General features: G+C 40.3%; 1 long non-coding RNA gene across 1 annotated transcript in view; it reads right to left on the reverse strand.

The window, feature by feature from the left end:
• Positions 1 to 20,415, reverse strand: part of LOC128625827 (uncharacterized) — a 167,291-nt gene that overhangs the window by 19,339 nt on the left and 127,537 nt on the right. The window contains exon 3 of the long non-coding RNA XR_008389652.1: positions 19,502 to 19,605. This is a non-coding gene — a long non-coding RNA (uncharacterized LOC128625827). The remainder of the gene's footprint in view (positions 1 to 19,501; positions 19,606 to 20,415) is intronic.

Genomic DNA, 20,415 nt, shown 5'->3' on the forward strand with positions numbered 1-20,415 from the left:
AAATGGCCATGTGCGGCCGGCCCAGCGACAATGCCACTTTGTCTTCTGGACCCGTGCTTGGTGGATTTCACTCCTGTCTTAGGAATCTGGAATTTGGAACAGGGTCAGAGACACAACGAGGGCCACTGAGGCTGAATCACACAACTGCAGTGTTCTAGAAAGGAGGTCCAAGATCCCTGGTAACCAAGGTCCCTAAGAGTTGGCCTGATCTGAAATTGGTTGCAAGAAATTCCAAAAGATCAGCAATAAACAAATCAATTAAAGATTAATTGTGAGAGCCTAAGCCTGATCAGAATGTAATTAACTACCTCCTTACAGAGGAATAATAAAACCACCCAGATATTTGATAGTCATGCTCATGCCCTCTCACACACACCATGCTGGACAAAAATACCAAGTCATACTTAACACTACCGAACTGTGATACTTAAAAATAGTTAATGTAATAAATTTCATATTACGTGTTTAATACCATCCCCCCCAAAGAAAACAAAAAATAACTTGCTAGTTAAGAATATAGTATTATCCAGTTGAGATCCTCTGTTTCTGATTGATGAAAACTTAGTAAAACTTACTGGTTATCACAAAGAGATGAGTGAGGCACGTACTGTGGCCCCAAGTAATGATAAAATGTGGTATTGAAGAAATTGGTAGACATCTGCATGCAGTGTGCTGGCAAATATTTAACAATTAGTTCTCAACAAAACGTGCTTCATTTGTAGAACTGGTTGGTTTCCATGGTAAAAATATCCCCACCATGGCCACCAAGGTGACACCAGTAAACACCAAGTTGTCAAGGAAGGGACATAATCAGTTCTCCTAAGAAGGTGTCAGCACCCCGTGGGAGGACAAGGCAGAAGAAAAACCACTGCAACTATCTCCTGTGTCTTCATTTCACTTGTTTCAAGTTCAAAATACTGTGTGTTGATGTAGGAAAAGGGAACTCACATTTATGAAGTGATGATTGAGTGCCAGGCCCGTTTGAATTGATCTCATCTCAAAATATTATGCATGCCACTGAATTGTACTTAAAAGGGTGAATTTATGGTATGTGAATTATATATCAATTTGTAAAGATACGTATAACTCTTCATCACACAACTGAGTAACTTTCTAGATAGATTTTTTCTCCTTAAAAATTCTTTTAAATTCTATCAGACAAAAGATTACAGACAATAAAAAGTCATTATCATCATCTCCTCTGTGTGATCTGAATGCTTATCAAACTTGAGTGCTACGAAGCTTACTGTTTACCTTCAGAGAAGGATGACAAAAGGGTCAGCTGGAAGATTCTGCTGGTAGCTAAGAGTGAAAGCTGTCACTCTGTCGGCTCTTTGTCACAGAAGCTGATGCTGGTGTTTCCGGGAGATGACCGATGCCAGCAGGAGTGACAGCAAACAACACTGCCACTTAAAAAAGTACTGCTGATGTTATGGAACATGAGGTCCTCGAATTTCATCCTGCAGGCCAATTTTATTGTATTCAAAACTAATTTCAGAAAAGAATAGAATCATTAAACTAATTGTCTATGTTAGAATACGAATATCATAGAATTCCAGAATGGAGAATGCTTACAGATTTCTCATGATGTACTCACTCCCTTTACAGACAAAGAGAGACTAATTTAATCATACCACTTTTCTTTTCAAGACAGGAGTCATTACTGGTTCCTAGGGAGTGGCTTCCATCTAAGCACATGGGGTTGAAATTTGGAACACTTACGTCTTACAGAATTCCCACCCTAAAGTCTGCTTCTAGAAACAGCAGGTCTCCTTAATGGGATTATCTCTATTTTACAGATTTTCAGTGTCTCCAGATACTTATACTGTTAAAAAAACAATATCTGGCCTAGCCCACATTACCTTTCAATGGTTTGTCTCCTACTATTGGTGAAACTTAAAACTGTAATGTGGAATCTAGCGTTCACAGTGTTAACTGTTTGATTTCATGTATAAACATATTTATATATTCCCCCCAACAGTGTTTTTGTTGTTTTTATGTCTTTTGGTGTCATTGTTGTTATTCTGGTGTTGCCTTTAAGAGAAATGTAATTACCATAAGGGATGGTGAGGTCGACGAGGATGCATGTTGTCATCAGGAAAAGGGAAAAAAACTACTTCCAGATTCCAGTCACAGTGTCACCAAGTGGAACTAGCAATAATAATATCTAAAGCTAATGGAGTACCGTGTTATGTGTCTTCAATGAATTATAATTCAACTATCACACTTTCAAAAATAGGAGTTATTATTAATCCCACATCTTGTTTGAGGAAATTGGAGCAAGAAATTGGAGATTTTGCCTAAGGTTACTACCAAGGGTTGCTGCCAGACTGGACTCCAGTAACCACCTTTAGAGACGCAGGCCTTTAGCAGGTAGGTTCTAACCTGTGGACCATCCCCAACCCATTACAGCTGCAAGCATACCGAAGTCTCTCCTGCAAGCAAGACGGACTTGGAACTAAGAAGGAGATGACAGGAGAGCAGAGGCTGCTATGTTCTGTCCTTCTCACCTTCCTCTCTGTTCCTCTCCAGAATTAATGTCCATCTGCCCCACCATCCACAAATGTTTTAGGAGCATGACTGTAGGACTGTATGGTGTTCTACATTGTATCTTTAGCATCTAGTACGATCTAGACATGAATGGATGAATGAAAGAATCCTTTTAGGGTTGCATAAAATAAAACAATGCACTGGACATGAAGAGCTTAACACAAGACCTGGCACATACTAGATGCTTAATAAATATTAGTTGTTATTCTACTGTTACTGTCTGCTGTCCATCTTATTTTTGCCTACAGTATATAATTCTAAGCAGAATATAGATATTACTTATTTAATCAATCCCTTATTATAGGACCTCTTCAATTTAATACTTTTGTTATTAAGCCCAGTTCATTCTGTTATTAAAGCCTAATTGTGATCCTTTTATTCACATTGCAAACAAAAGTGTGAGGAAAATAATTGTTATTTAATCTCAACACGCATGTAAAATTATTTCTTTCTGATGGCTTCTTGGAGGCGTAATTGTTGGGTCAAAATTCATATAACATTCTAAGTTGTTTATGGTTATGTAAAAGGATCACAGTTCTAAAATCTCTCATACAAGATCGTCAGTCATGACTCAGAGCAGATTTTCTAGTTGCTTTTCCTGAAATAAAATAATCCAATAAAAGAAAGATATTATATAAACAAGGAAGTTCTTCCAATATCATTTAAAATTGTAACAAATTCAAAACTAAAATATCCTGCAGTGATGAAGTGTTTAAGTAAATTATTATAAATCAACATAATGAAATACTATGTAGCCATTAAAGTCATTTGATGACTATATGAAAATGTGGAAAATCTAGAGACTTGGGGAAATGTTTGACATGTATGAAATGCTTCAGGGGGAGAGTAAAGAATGGAAGAAAATTTTAAAAAATGGTAATAGTAATGGTGGGTCACGCTTTTCTTTTCCAAAAATAATTAACTGTGAGAAGTGATGACATTCTAATAAATTTTTTGCTTATGGCAGACAGAAGGAGGAAATATAAATGGGATTATTCAGTAACAGTGCAATTTTTAAATTGTACTCACTATGTAAAAGCCAGCCATTAATTTGTACTAGTTAGTTGATATTAAATTAAATATTTTAAAGAGTTTGCTTAACACATTTTGTAATGACTTAAAAATGTGAAAAACTAAGTTTTCTACTAATTAGTGAAATGAAATTATAAATTAACCTCTTCTAACACCTATTGAAGTCAGCCTTCTGTGTCAGCAAAACACTTTTGTTACCAGGGCATTCAGAAAGTACAGACACTATTCATAGTGCTGGCTGTTAAAGCATGGTGTTAACATGAGACAGAGTGTCCTTGTTCTAGTCACTTTCTTCCTAGGAAACTAACCAAGTCCTGCTTACTGTGACCTTGGGAAATGCACAGGGCTGTGAGGCCTCTCTCTATTTCTTCTACTGCAGCCTCATTATCAATTGTCCAATCTTTTTTGAGTTCTGAATTTTTAAAATATTTGTGAGGGGGGTGAGAGAGGGGCAGGGAAGGAGAAAGAGAGGGAGAGAAACATCACTATGTGATTGCCTCTCGTGCATCCCCTGCTGGGGACCTGGCCTGCAACCCAGGCATGTGCCCTGACTGGGAATCAAATCGGCAACTCTTTGGTTCACAGGCTTGCACTCAATCTACTGAACTACACCAGACAGAGCTTTGAGTCAGTCTTTAAAGGAACCACTTAAAGTCTGACCCCTGAGCCACTTTGAAAGCTGGATGGATCACCTGGGTGATTAAGCAGTCTCTCCAGGTCTTGGCATCCTCAAGTATCTAAGACAATACAACACCTATATCATCTAGAGGTCGTGTGGATTAAATGAGAAAACAGGGCAAAAATCCTGCCAGATAGCAAGCCCTGCTGAACACATGTCCTCTGCCTTCTCGGCTGAAACTTGGGGGCAAAGTTTCCTCACTGGCTCTTAATCATTCTCAGGTCAAGGACCATCCATTTGGGAATCTGGGTTGGATGAGCAGGGTTTGCAAAGAAAAGCAAGTTCATCTATGAAGAATCTGGTGAATCATTTAATGGATTTCAAAGGTCCTGGGGAAGGAAGACTTCGCGTGGACTCCCCAGGCCTCCACGGACCCACGGCTAAACCCCCAGAACAGCACAGAATCCCTAGTGAGGACCAGTGACCCTCGGTGTGACAAAGGACGAAGGCAAAGAGATCGGGGTGGAGAATCAAAGGAGAAGAAAAACAACTAAAAGACAAAAGTTGAAAGATGTGGAAACTTGGGTAGGGCACAGACGACATAAGAAATATGGATCCATCTGTAGTCATTGTCCCCAGCCTAAGTTATATACTAATTAGTGTGGATTGCAGTAATTCGAAGAGTGCTTAAATAATTCATCGTGGCCTTGGAAACATTTGACAACAAAGTGCATGCTAATCCGAAATATAATCAAATTGTAAAAGCCAAACTGCCCTTCCAGATGTCGAGGCTGCATAATCGAAGTCAGTCCTCCCCCAGCCCCTTATCCAGTGCATTACGCTGAGGCCACTCCTTTCTGCTGGGCTTCACGGGTCAGAACTATGGGATCTGCAGGCTTCTTTGAACCACTTTCACAAATCGGCTTAATTATTTACTGATTTCTCAATTCAGTTCTGCTTTTTTAACAGATGAAATGATTCTGTTAAAAAAACAAAATGACTCACAGAAAAGAGAAGACAATGTCAAAGTCGAGAGAGAGCTCTCGCTGCTGGCCCTTCTCCCGAAGCTATGTCCTTGCTGCGTGTCAGCTCTGACCCAGGGGCAGACTCCTGGCACTTCTGCTCTTCTGCTTCTCTCTCTTTCCTGATGTCAGCCCCTAACTAATGGAGGGGACCTGCTTTAACGTGCACTCTCAAGACTGGAGTCCGGCAGACCTGGACACACTGCAGGGCCCCATGTTGCTCTCACAGGACCTGTTTCCTGTCTCCAGGCACAAGTACGATTCTGTGTTGGTGAAGGGTGAGGTGGGCTTTTACCAAGTCATATACTTTAACCCCACAGTTCTCGACCGCCAGGGTCGACATTGCTGTCAGGGGTTGTTTGGCAATGTCTAGAGATGTTTTTAGTTGTCACAGCTGGTGGGCAGGGGGAAGGGGTTGCTGTTGGCAACTACTGGGTAGAGTTCAGGCATGTTGCTGAGTATCCTACAAAGCACAGGACAGCCCCCGAAATGATTTGTCAGGCTCCAAATGCCAACTGTCCCAAGGCTGAGAAACTCTTGCTGTAACCCTGAAGTTAGACTATGGAAATTTGAGAGGACTTAGGCTAAGGTTCACAGTAAGGGTAATGAGACAGGAATCCTGGGTGTTTGGTGTGGTCCTTCTAACATCTCCACCAGTCTTGGACTGTCCACTTCTAGACTTGACCTATGAGACAAAAGTAAGCCCCTCTCATTGAAACTACTGCACTCCAGTTGTGCACTGCATGTGTAACCCCTCCCCCCAGCCCCGCTCTGGAGAGGAAGGGCTTCATTCCAGCCACAAGGTCGCTGACACTCGCAACCCAAGCTCTCTTGGTTAAACCTCTTTAAAAATAATGATAACATTAAACAAACCTTCTCATGGTAATTAGGCGAACTATGTAATAACAAGGATAGATGTGTGCATGAGATATTAGGTAAAGCAGGAATATGTAGAGTGTATGAGTAATAGAACAACTATAAGGAATCCAGAAATGCCCAAAATCATAGAGGTTAGGTAGTTTGCCCAAATATTTTGCTCCAGATTATAACCTCTGTGGTGATCTTCTGATCTACACTGTTTACCCTAAAATCTTTACTCCATTTTCCTTTCTTTGTTTTTTTTCCTAGTCTTATCTGCCTTCCTTATTCTGACACCATTCTTCAACCAGAGTGAAACAGTTGTATCCATGTGAAGGAAGCTTTTCCAGTCCTCAGGATGGGGGCTAAGACAAGGAGTGTTTTCAAACTGCATTTATGGCCACTATCTTTTAGTAAAATACCTAATAATGGATATGATATTCTGAAAGATGATGTATAAAAGAACAAAAAATACTGGAAAGCATTCATTACATAGAAAGCACTCTTTACATATAGTTGTTTTGTGAAAAGCTTTTTTTGTTGTTTATTGATTTTTGAGAGAGAAAGGAAGAGAGAGAAAAACATCAACCAGTTGCCTCATGTATGCACCCTGACTGGGAATTGAACCCACAACCTTTGATGTATAGGACAACATTCTGACCAACTGAGCCACCTGGCCAGGGCTTGAAAAAGTTTTGCTCTTTGCTCCTGGCTACACACACACACACACACACATATATATATATGCTGTGCAATGACTCCCAACATCTGAAGTTGTTTGAAATGATGAAGTGCTTCACAAAGGTATGGCTCCCCTTCATTCATTAAGATAACTTCTTAAGACAATTCTAGGCTTTTGTGATCACGGAGTAGGTTAAGCCTGTATTCTTACACAAGGAGCTTCTAGAACATCAGTCTAGTTTTTCAAAATCTGATTTCTGAAAGAGTCTTGTCTCAACGCTTCTAACATTTGAGGTTTTGTTCAGCACGCTTAGAGAACATAAAAAGCATCTGGGATTCTTAGAATGACTCATAGTAATAGCAACCTCCATTTCTACTAATGTTTATGTTGGTCCTAAAGCCTTTTCAAGTGTTTACTGGAGTTTATGCAGTCTATTTCACGTGAGAAACTAAGCATCCCAGAAAGCTGATAGAGATCTGGGAGTCATGCACTGTAATTCCCTATAAAGAATGAAACAAACAACATACCATATTTAACACAAAGGCCCGAGACTACAACCAAGACAAGGAAGGAAAATAAAGTATACGTAATCGCAAATGCAGTAAATATATCAATGAATTATCTAAATGGCTGATGGAAGGGAGATAATATCATTGGCTGGTTTGAAAGATGATGTCAAATGGAGCTAAATTATCAGTGGCGCTCTGCCCCGGGCATGCTAAAGCTAATCATGTCCACACAAAGTAACCAGGGATAAGAAGATACAAAGTATCAAGAGGACATTTTCTTAATTTTCATTTCCACTCTTCAAAGCCCGTCAAGGAATTTTTTTTCAGGCTGTCAATGACAACTGCTTCTTGCCTTGGAACACCGCAGGCTCCCAGCGTCTATAGAAACAACGAATGAATTCGCAACCAGAGATATGCAAATTTAGGCATCTTTTTGATTCTTCACAAAGCAGGCTACTTATAAAATGAGTCCATTTCCAGAAATACTTATAAAAATATCTTTTCCATTCATTTCGTGTCACATGGGAATTGAGAAGGTTCAGGTTTATATATTTTGTATTCACTTACAAATTGATACATTAAGATGATATTGGTAACAGCTCTGTAGATTCACACTGGCTTTGAAGCCATTTCAAAAATAAACTTTTTATGTTTCAAAAACAAGTTTTATTTTGCCAAGAGTAAGATTCCTGAACACAAACACATTAAAAATGGATTTTTCTTTAATGATGTTCCAAATGTGATTTCTCTGCTTGTGTTATTTCCACTTCATGCAGTGGTATGTACATTGTGCTTTATGGAATAAGGCGGATGTGGGGGAAACATCTCCCTACTCTGTCCATGGCTCCCTTGTTTTCTTCCATGTTGGAGAATTTATGAGCACAATGGTACAGAAGTCATCGTCATGGTACCAAGTGGCCTGATATACAGCAACCTCCAAATTTAATTGATTGAACATTTACCCAGCATATGCTAAGTGCTTCACATATTTACTGGGAAGTCAGAGCATCCTCGGTGCTCCACAATACCAACTTTGAGGTGCCTCCTATTAGCCAGGCTGCAAAATGGGATGAGGTGCCATTCCTACCTTCACAAATTCACACTAACTAATCAACCACCATGTACGACCTTTCAAGAAAAAGTGGTTACACCTTTCACTGGTTCTGCTATGTTTCCTGACTTCCAGTTGAAAGTATTCAGTAGGTTCTGAGCTATCTCATCTTCAGAAACTTGTTCCATGTGTCCCCTGACTGGACGGTTTGCGTTGTCTTCAAAATATGTTTGGTTATGATCACACGAGCCCTAAGAGGAAATGAAATTCTTCAGAACTGTCAACATGAAGAGGCAAGTAAGTCTGTGCTTAAATTCAGTGTGGAAAACCTCAAGCATCATTTTTCTAGCTCTCTGGGCTTTAGTTTTCTCCTGTGGGAATGAGCTTGGCCTGGGTGCTGCTGACTACACCCTCCAGACCCCACTGTATGGGTCTCCTTACCCAGCATGTGAGGTCACTGCACACTTATTCAGAACAGTCTCGGACACAAGTGGACTGAAATGAAACTTTAAAAAGTCCCTGTCCTACAACATATTTTCACCTCTGCTCACAGGCAATAGGAGTTCTTTCCTGGCCAAGAAAGAATGAATGTATTCTCCTTCTTCTTAACAGTTCACATAGTCTTTGCTGACATTTAGGCTGAGAAAGCAATACAAACACCCCCAGAGAAACATGTCAGCTTGTGCAGGAGCGATGCACAAGGCTCCACTCGCTACTTGTGCAGGGTTATGTTTACAGCAGCTCAGTCAAAGACATGTGCACAGTCTGTGTGCGGAGCTCTGCATTTATACCTTTATGTGCATGTGTATCTATAATATGTTGTGTGTTTAAGGGCCAGGGCTGTGTTAAATGCTCCACATACATTTTTCACGTTGAATAATTCTCACAACAAACCTACAACACAAATATTGTTTGTCCCATTTTCCAGATTTAAACAGCAGAGTTTAGAGGTGAGTCATAATTTGCCCAAAGTTGCCAGTGAGAAAGTGACAAAGCAAGAATTTAAGCTGCAGTTTATCCAACTCTGAAGGAAGGACACAGACCACTTGTAGACACACAGAGAGAAATGTCACGGGACTTAGAAACTGTTGGAACCTGGGTTGTTAAGAGACAATTGCAGGAATGTTTGTTTCCGGAAGGAAATATGCCAGTCCCGGAGGGGTAAATTTGCCTCCACTACATGGCACTGAAACTCTGCTATCTGTGTGCTGACAGAGAAGGCATCTCTGCGAAGGCAGCACTAACCAGAATTGGAATATATTCACTGGAAAGCCACATAAAATGTATTGCTCACCAGTGAATGCTGTAACAAACAAAGTCCTTGGGGAATAATGGAAAAGTAACATCTATAAAAGCATTAACCACAGACTTCAATGACAAAGATTGCTTCACCTTGCACTTTCTTTAGTGAAAAATGAGAGCAATTCACACTGCAGATGTTCAGATGATAATGCACAAAATAACAGTGAAACCCAGGTCTTACGTGAAGCAGCATGTGTACAGTGTCCCTTTGTTATTCTGAAAAATATATGTATATATGTATAAATATAAAATATACATATAACCATATATACTGCATGTATTATATATGTGTATACATTAGATTACTGTGGATAATTGTGTCTTATTTACCTCATTTATCTTGCCACCCAAGTATCTTGAGGCATCCAAACAATGCCATTAAGTTAACAATGAAGAAATTTGAATTTTGCTATGTAATATATTATTGCCAATTCAGGCCTTGGGTAATATGCTGCTCAGGGTTAACACGCCTATTATGCAGGGCCTACCCTGTTTTGGTTTCCACCTGAGTGAAACGGTGTCCCTACAATATTTTGCAATGGCTTCCCTAACAGAGAAAGGTCTTAGATGATAGGGGACAGGAGTATTTAACCAGGTACTACCAGCTATTTTTAGGTATTCAGCTTTTAACACCGGCAGGGTTTCCCCCGCAGAGGTCCAGCATTCACTGAAATGTGTTGGTAACACTCATATATCCAGTTTCTTAACGTTTTGACTCTTGCCTTTCAAGATTCATTGTAGCCTTCTCACCTTCAGCCACAAAACAATGCATGAGAGTCGCTTATATATCTCTCCCTTTTTACCAAAATTGAGATATGATTGATATCCAAAGAAGTGCACATATTTGATGTGTGCAATTTGATAAGTCTAGGTATGTGCAAACACCCATGGCACCCTCACCACACTCAAGGGAGTAGGTGCCACCCCCCCCCCAGAGCTTTCTGTGCTCCTTTGTTTTTGTTTGTTTGGTTAGTTGGTTGATTGGTTTCTCGGTAGTAAGAACACTTAATGGCAGATCTACCGTGCCACAACCATGGAGAATGAGTTTTCTTACAAAATTAAAAGTAGAGAAAATTGAAATCAGGCTCCAGAATAGATTATCTTCAGTCCCATATTCATGGCAGTGCTATTTACAATAGCCAACATATGAAAACAACCTGAGTGTTCATTATCGATAAGTGGATTTTAAAAATGTTGTATATACATGCGATGAAATATTATTTACTCTTTAAAAAAGAAGAAACCCCTGCCATGTGTGGCAACATGGATCGACACAGAGGGCATTATGCATGCTGAGTGAAATAAGCCAGTCACGGAAGAACAAGCACTATGTGATTCCACTTACATGAAATACCTAAAGTAGTTGTAACTAATGGGCACAGAGGATACCATAGTGATTTCCAAAGGTTGGGGGTGAAGAAAATGGGAAGTTGTTCAATTGGGAATAAAATTTCCATTGTGCTAGATGAATAAATTCTAGAGATCTGTGTGCAACACAGTACCTCTAGCTGATAAAAGGGGATTGTGGAGTCATCCATCTCTTGCACAACCACTCACTTCATCCAGCTCCTGAGGAAATCGTGTCTGGGTCCCACCAGCCACATGAAAAGGACCCTTTAGTAATTATGTGGTTAATTTGGCTGATCTGGGTACTAGAGTTAGGGAAAAAATAATCCCTCTGGTCCTTAGAGGGTGATGCCACTGGCCTCCTAGCTATAGCTGAGAAAAGGGCCTGGAAGGAATCGATTTGTCCCTGACACATCCAGCAGAGTAAAAACCCCAGGAAAGCAAAACTCTTTATCCCCAAACCAGCACAAACCTTGGCAGAGTGGGGAAAAATGTTAGGGACCAATGAGAAAGCTGTGTCCTGACCACAAAAACAACTGCGTCTAGAATGCTGTGTGGAGTTGTGCTGCCATCCTCTGGAAAGCTGGCACAGGGTGGTGGTCATCTCACAGGGACCCCCGCTTCTTGACAGAGATGCTGAGGTGCTGGGAGTGACCGCCTCCTTGGATGGGAATTGGGATGGCGGGGGCTGGAGGGGAATGAGATTAACAGGTTCAGCCTTAGTGGGGCAGTAAAACTTAGGACAAATGAAAGAGATCCAAGTCACACAACAGGTGGTCAACTTATGGGAACTTTTAGCCTGATGGGTGGTATTAGTTGAATCAAAGAGTTACATAAATTTAAAAGTTGACAAAGATATGAAGGAAAAAAACCCCTTTCAACCATATTCCCCGTCTCTGAGGAGGGATTTGGAATAAATTCCACCCTCTGCATAAGCTCTGCTTCTCCAGCCAGAACCACGCACATCACAGCTCTCTCTCATGCCTACAGAAATTCCCACAGTAAGTAGGTAGAAATGTAGCTCACCCTTTCCTGGAACATAATGCTAAGAAACATTATCCAGAGTTAAAAGCAGTCTTTGTTACCCCAAGAAATGATGACGATCTAACATTTCTTCATACGTGAGTAATGCATGACTTTCTTTCCCAAAATCAACAATCAACCACAAACCCTTGACTGGCCTAGGCAAGGTTTAAAAGCTTGAGTTTCAGGACAGATGTATAAGAGCAAGTGTTCCTGCTCACATGCCCACACAAGTCTCATCTCTGCTTTTAGGGAAAGTGACCCCCAATGTGGTCAGGGACGTCACTTTATTCAGCTTAATCTACCACATAAACTAGCTCTCACATCTGTTAAATTATGTACTGTTTATCTCTCTCAAGTAGCTTAGTCTGTACCCTGGTACATATTATCTATGCCGAAGACGTTTTTGTTCCCATTAGAATCTTCACAGAGAACAGAATATACTAGTTTTCAGTGAAAATAGGGTGAAATGACCCAAATGCCCATGGGCTATATTTTTAAAGTCTTCATCCAGCGGTAGCAGAATACAGGAAGAATTAGCTCCTGTTGGCAAATGACAAAGCAAGAGTAAAGTGAGGCCAGGTAGCAGAGCCAAAATGTGTATTATGTTCCTAAAACCCAGTGGAGTTAAGCAATTTCATGCTCTGGCCCAACATGTTTCCTGTTGGCCCAGTGGCTGGTGACACATTGTCTAACAGGGTGGCCGCAGAGAAAACGAGTGCCCCCGAACCTTCATCTACTGGCAAAAATGCAAGAGCACCTTTTCACTCTCCAGTTCCATCTACCGTGTGATTCGCAACCATGACCTCATATTGGAATCCCCTGGGCAGTTTTAAAAATAATGATGCCTTGGCCCCAACCCTGGAGATGCTCATGGAATTACTCTGAGGTTCATCCTGGGCATCAGATTTTTAAAAAGCTGCAGGTTGATTATAACAGGCAACTGAGATTGAATCACTGGCTTAAAGGAACTAAGGAATGAACTATGTAGGTAGTGCTTCTTAAAGTTTAATGCAGAAATCACCAGAGGATCTTGTCAATGCAGGTTTGATTTAGTCGGGTCTGGAGTAGGGACTATGATTCTGCATTTCTAACAGGCTTCCAAGTGATGCTGAGGCTCTTGTGGTCTGGGAAGCAGAGTTGCATGAACAGGGCCCCGGAGCAGTGGTCATAAAATTCCTGGAGCTGCTCAGCATCTCCGAACACTTCACATGTTTAATGCAGGACTTCAGACGTACTGAACCAGAACCCACCTTTGAAGAGCATCCCAGGTGACTTTCGTGCATATTAACATACAGAAAACACTAGAGCCCTAGTAAACTTCTCTTCAGGCCCTTGCCCAGAGTGATAAGATGGTAGAGCATTCATTTGGGGGAAAAAAGAATAATTTTGATTATAATTGTGATACTATGGGACAGGTTTCTTTTTAATGGCAAAGAAAAATTCTGTTTATAATGACACATTTTAAAATACGTAAATCCTAATCATGGGGAGAAAAACTACTGATAACTTTCTTCTTCTACCCACATAACAGTGCTTCTAAAGAGAGAGTACAAATAAATTATTGAAAGGCCGTGTTTCCCCCTGCTCGACCAGAAACTGGGCACTATTTTTACTGAAATTTACACCCCTCAGATTGAGCCCAATGTGGTAAAAACATCAGTCTCTTCTTTGGGATAATACTGGTGGCTGAAGGGGGTAATATCACATTCGATTCCTGTGGTCCTGTTGGGAATATGAAACCTTTGCTATGATTCAGAATGTGGATCCAAACTATTCTGTTCTCCTAAGTTAGAATTTTGGAACTCACAGACTTAAAAATACCAGCTAGTAATGAAAAACAGGGCCGCCTCATTTAAGTTACCAGCACTGAATAAATTCCCAGAAAGTTGAAACACTGATGTGTACCAGTGACCTTTAAATACATAACAAGTAAACAGTTTGGAAAAAACAGTAATTCACATGGATCTCAAATGCATTTTCTTTCAATCTGTAACAGATCAACTTGTTTTCTGTCAGAGAGGTCAGATTGTTAAAATGTGAAACTTGGCTGCCCAGAACTGCTTCAGCCAGAGCTGTCAAGTCAGAAGCTTAGCGAAAGAAAGAGATCGGAACTTTCATGTACGAACCAAGATTCTCAGCTCTTCCAAACTGAGCTAGACCAGTGAGGGCCCAGAATTTAAACTGTTTTAAAAGTGGTCTTCTGAAAACTGTCAAGGTACTCAACAAGCACTGCCTATTTCCTTAAATGAGTTTGAACTCTATCAAGACCCTTCCCTCTTTACCTGAGTGGACACTTATGTATCAAACTCCAGTGCGAGAATTCAATGGGCTACCTATCAGCATTGGGAGAAGGACCTGGAGAAATGGTTACATGGCTTCTGTGCCAGCAGAAAAACTGGGTACCATGTGGGGAAGTGGAAGAGTTTGAGAACTATGAAGCAGAGAAGGTTGGGAGGTTGGGACTGGGCATTACAGAGGGAAGCACAGGGGACAGGGAGGCCTCCCAAAGAGGCAGGACTGGTTGGTCCTTCCAGTATCTCTGGGAAATGCATGGTGAGAGTGTGTAATTTTTAGTGAGATGCTGACCGTGCATTAACATATTGACATATATGTGATTTTATTAGAAATCTCTTTTCTTATACTTCTTTGTGTCCTTTACATTATGAAAAAATGTGTTAGTTTATATTAACTAGTATGAGCATATTTACATGTTGCATGAGTGTCATTCCAGACATATAAAAGAGTATTACAAAACAGTGTTGGAAGGAGAGGTCATTGGGTCTGTTACAACCTGTGAAGTTGATTAATTACCTTATTATCAATGTAAATATAATTACATGGGTGGCTACATAATTTTTATTACCTCAATATAAAACAATGCTAGTTTTCCCCCAAATTTGGGAGATATATTCGAGGTACTTGAATTGAAAACCAGCCCATGGGACAGATGTAGTACTCACTGTTGGAAACCAACACTGAGACAACACCAGAGACCAGGGGACGGCCAAACAGGAGAGAAGTGACATTGACGTAAAATACTGTGAGCCAGAGAAAACACGATTTCAGTACTAACCTCATCTTGAAAGTCTCAGAGGTAGGTTTAGACATACAAATGAGCTACACCTCACATAGGTAACTTTACCCAGAAAGCTTTAAAGTTAGTATTAGGCATGTACTTATTTACTATGGTTACTATGAAGGTTAGCGAGTATAAAATTAGAATAGTGGAAGAGTATACTGCATTTTGCAAATGGAATAGGTATATTACTCTAGGGTTAGTTTCAGAAGAAAGAAAAACTCAACAAGCCCCTTTTATAACTTGGGCAACTGGGAGGTAGTTTCACATGGTCACCTTATCCATTTTTATTTATTTTTTTACTCATATGATTAAGTACCTTAATCATGCAAAAACAACAATATGCAAAATAATATCGAACTGTGTTCAAGGTCTAAAAGAAATAAAAAAGGGATGTATCACAGCCCTGTTTTGCTGACTGGAAGTATGCTGCAGAATATCAATGTGTGCGCCCCCTAATGGCCAGACAGCAGGACGTGGGGAACTCCCACCCAGTATAAGGTGGCACTTCGTATTCCCCACACCTTGGCCACATTAGGAGAGAAGAATACTGGAATCCAATAGGAATTCCTCAGAACAGGAAGGGTCCTTATGGGTCAAAAGAAGAAATGAAGTCACTCCCCACTTTAGAGACCCCCAAACACTGTAGCCCACCACATTAACTTTGAGACACAAAAGCAGAAATAGAGTCTTAAGAGGACTGAAGGGGCAGCTGAGACTTCCAAGGGCCTCCAATCAGCTACAATGACACTAACTGCATTTTCTTACTCAGTGCGTCTCTACTTAGCTACATATTAGAATTACCCAGAGAGCTTCCAAAATAAAAGCTGATGCCCATGCAGTATACCCATCCATTCTTTCAAAGCTCCCTAAGTGATACCAATATTCTTTCAAGGTTGAAAACTACCATCTTAGCTGTATCTCAGAAATGAAACTAAATCCAAAGAATTGTAGCAAGCTTCACATATCACATATAGTAATCATTATTATCACCCAGGGCTAGCCAATATTTCCCTTAAATGAAGTTCAAAATTGGCTGGCTCAGCCATTGGATTGTATGGGAAAAATCAGCTAAATAAAACACGATTCTTTGATGGAAATTAAGCTTTCTGCCAACTGTATGTTTGAATATTTGTGGCCCAACTTCAATGAAAACAGGAGTGGTTTTTTTTCTAACTAAATCATGATATTCACAATACACAGCTTGACTGACAGTGCTTGTGGGCAACTGGACAACTTCAGAGATTCCTTTTTGCTCACAAGTACATTGAACATTTACTTTACTCACTTCCAGAACAGGCCTCTGCAAGCGGGACTTGATTCTTGCCGTACTCTGTGGGATTTGGAGCACAGTCCAAGACGATCTAGATTTTAATTTTGTTGACCCTAACTCAAAGAAGTTTGGACTGAATGATCTCAAAGGTATTTTCCAGCTCTTAATATTCTGATTCTGTCATACGTTGTTTTCGCCCTCTTCCTAGGTGCTTGCCCTCAAATCATTTAGATTCCTCTGGTGATACCACTTGTTTTCTCTACTTAGCACATCTTAGGGGCAGAATGTTATGCAGTAACTCAATGGTTTTGCCTGGTATCCAAGAAGTACCAGAGTACTAAGCTTTGCACAAAGGACAGCACAGAGGTTAACCATTATTTATCCACTAAGTGTGAAGAGACGTCTCCTGCAGAGACCAAGAGAGTATTTGTTTCCTAATATAAACATCACTTTTCCATAAAAAATTATTGTCTTAGGAGGCATTCACTGAAGGGAAATTGCTGGCCTTGGAGGCAAATATGTGATAAGATAATTTCTCTTCTTTCATTTCAGCCAAATGTTAAATAAGATACAAATGAAATAACTTTGGCACTATTAATTCTCAAAAGCGGATCTAGGCAGAGACTTCAATAGGCATGAAATCAGCACTTAATTTTTCATTTTCTCTTTTCTGGGAGCCTTTGGTGGAACAGTTTCAATTCTGAATTTAAGCTATGTTGCCAAAAGTTGATTGAAAAAAGCTGGTGCATAAAAAGATGTTTAGGTAGGTTAACACACACACACACACACAACAAAACCTGGATATGAGCATTGTTTAAAAGTAAAATAACTTTTATACCACATTTCTTTATCTTTTTAATATAAAAAGACTCCTTTCTTTAGACTTTGGAACAACTTGGTGCCTAAAAATATATACCTTTTGGTGTTGATTAGATATTTTAAATTTAGGTCAAAACTTGGAAGTTTAAGAACTATATCTTAAGTGGAAATAGTTTGCATAGTTTCAACATTCTCTGTTTTTTCCACATTTCCTTTAATAACATTGGGTTTTAAAGTTATGCTGTATTCTGTCTTCATGTTCTCAGACATGAATGATTTTACCTTTAAATTTACATAGTCAAAGGAATACTGTTCAAACTGGTATGTGTTTTTCTAGTCTTTATTTTTCTAAGATTCCAGGTAACCTCTTCCTATTTGACTGATCCAAATATTTCACCTGGTGTTTCTCAAAATTATTTTATTAGCCTTAGGTTCAAAATAGGTTGATGATATAAATATGAAAAGCTTTTGAGTAACTAATTCTTTCACAATCACAAGATCTTAAGGTGCCACAAGAGGAAACCATTCCTCTTTCAATTTATCCCCACTGCATATTAAACAGAGTACTGACCCAAACTTACACTAGATGAAGGGAATGGATCTCCAATTTAAACTGTGGTTGCTGTTAAAAGATAAATTTTAACTACTTCCACCTAGTTTGAATCCCTTTGAGCCTGTTTTGTTAAAGTTAGAACTGGCTTGAACAAATTTACATTGGACTGAACCATCTTCACCAATTTTCTCTTGGTCTTAACCTTGCACGATACCTGCCTGTCAAGTGAGACATGCCTGCGATGAATTGTCTGTGAGAATGGTACCCAGGTATGGAAGTAAACAGATAACACCACAAAAGAGGGGAGACTGTGTGAAACAAGCAGATGATCAGGATTCTAGGACCAGAAGTTAGGAGAACAGGCAGCTGGGGTTTGTAGAGGCAGAGCCAAGGGAAGATGAATCTGAAAACGGAATGCAACAGGTGGAAGGAAATACAAACAGGGAAATTTGTTGGCGAACACTTGGTATCCGCTGGGATGTTGTGTTATGAGCAGCCTAGTCTGGGGGTGGGGTTGGGGGGTCATGGTCAGGCTTTTAAAGCAGCGAGTTAAACCGAACATTATCCATTAATGCAGGCTGGGCAAAGATGCACAGAGGCTGCTTCAAAATCAAGTGTGGATCACAGTGGGCTTTTCACAGAGTTCCTCTGTGGAACTCTTGCTCCTTTTGCCCTCTCAGGTACTGCATCTCTATAGCTCTGGGAACCCAGCTAGCCTGGCCTAACGCTTCTGGTGTCTTCTTAGTCATTGTGGCAGGCTTCCAGGCTGCAGCTACAGAAAAGGGGCCTTGGGGCAGAGTGAAGAAGTCAGCGGGATAATAATAAGCTTAGTCAAAACAGACCTCAACACCTATTCTTGGAAGAGTGGCCAGGCTGAACTGTACAAATGACACAATGGTCTTCTGAGCCAATGGCTTCTCCCCATTGTAGAGTGCCAGCCTCAGTAGTACAGGGTAAAACAGAGAGTATATGGATTTTTCTAAGCACTGGACACAATCCAGATGATTCAGAAAAGTAGGGGAGTTACAGGTGAACCAGTTACACCCACGATTCCAGAGGAAGGGTCTGATCTGCTTCAGGGTATAGAAAAATGTATAAGCCATTATACAAACTATTCCAAGTTCCTCCTCAAATTAATACACGATCAGAAGACCAGGGTTCAAAATAAGAATTTTGAGTATGCTGTAGAGCTTAACACTTCCTGTAGAAAGTGTGCTTTTTTTGTTTGAGATCAATAATGTCCTTACAAAAGGGGTGAACTGGACCTTGCTGCTCAACCTACCACCATGGCTATGTCAGTGTCAAGACCTTGAGAGGGAAGGAAATTCAAAATAAACTCTAACAGTGCCATTCCTCAAAGTGCTTGGGAATCAAAGGGGGGGGTGTGTGTGGGGTGTGTGTGTGTGTGTGTGTGTGTGTGTGTGTGTGTGTGTGTTTGTGTTTTAAGTATGCTTGATCTAGAAGCATCTGAAATCAGTGTCGGCCTGGTTCAGCAAAGGGAGTCATGACACAGGCAGAACACCAATGACCCTGGAAATGCAGGTGACCTTTCATTACACTCTGCATTCTGTGGTTCTTTCAGGGTGGCTCCAGAGCTCTGCCTGGCAATGTCATCGAATGTATGTGGTGACACCACCAGGCATGTTGTTTTCTCAGCTTCCAGTATGTCCACCCATTCCTTGGCTTGCCTTGGAACTGAGACCTCAAAACCAGTTTAAACTAGTTTGGATTATTCTGAGACAAGCTCATCCTAGGTTCAAAATGTTGAAGGAAAATACTAACCTCAGCTCATCCTTCAGAGACAATCCTGGGTAAGTTTGTTGTTTTTCTTGAACAAACAGCTGCTTCCAAAGAGGTATTGTAGATAATATTGCTGGAATCTTACCCTAAGGAAGATAGTCATTAATTCAGAAATAAATGAATCAGAGACAATAGCCAATAAATATTTCTCCAAGTGGCCCCATTGCTGGACTTCTCCTACTAGGCAATAGGCCTCATCGAACTTGCCCAGATCTCAGGATCTTTTGAACCACAGTTGTTCCTGTGAGCCACTTTCAGTCTGCTGTCTACCATCTGCTGCCTAGTCACAGGGAGCACACACATGTGGTACCGTTTAGATGCACCATGGAGGCTGACTATAGCACACGTGGCTAACTGGGAATCAAGTCAGGGTGGAATTTTATTCAAGGATATCTGCTAAATGCAAATCATTTTGCTTATAACAGAATCATTGCAGTTTGATCAAATAAAATGATCTCAAGCGAGTCCAAGGAAGAAAAAGCTTGTTCATTGTTTGTACCTCTGTGAAATCAGTTCCATTTAAGAAAAGTTTGTTTTTATTTGCTTAGAGAACTGAAATGAAAATGCTGACTTCACACCTTGGTAAAATTATTCATAGACTTTTAAAATATAGACATATGTAATCTATATTATATTTTCCATTACCATTTAGGCTCCTTATGCTCCCGTCCCTCCAGCTATCACCACCCTGTTGCCCATGTCCACGAGTCCTTTTTCTTTTTTGCTCAATCTCTCCACCCCTAACTCCTCCTTCCCCACAGATTTTTGAGACCCAAACCAGTCTGCATCCCATGCATTATATAGTAGATAATGAGAGAAAATTAGACTTTTAAGAACATCATGTATATGAAATGAAATAAACATTATAACTTTGGAGTATGAATCGGCATTGGCAC

Source organism: Artibeus jamaicensis, unplaced genomic scaffold, assembly GCF_021234435.1.
Source record: "Artibeus jamaicensis isolate MK-2021 breed Jamaican fruit bat unplaced genomic scaffold, CSHL_Jam_final contig_923, whole genome shotgun sequence".
Classification (NCBI taxonomy): Eukaryota; Metazoa; Chordata; class Mammalia; order Chiroptera; family Phyllostomidae; genus Artibeus; species Artibeus jamaicensis.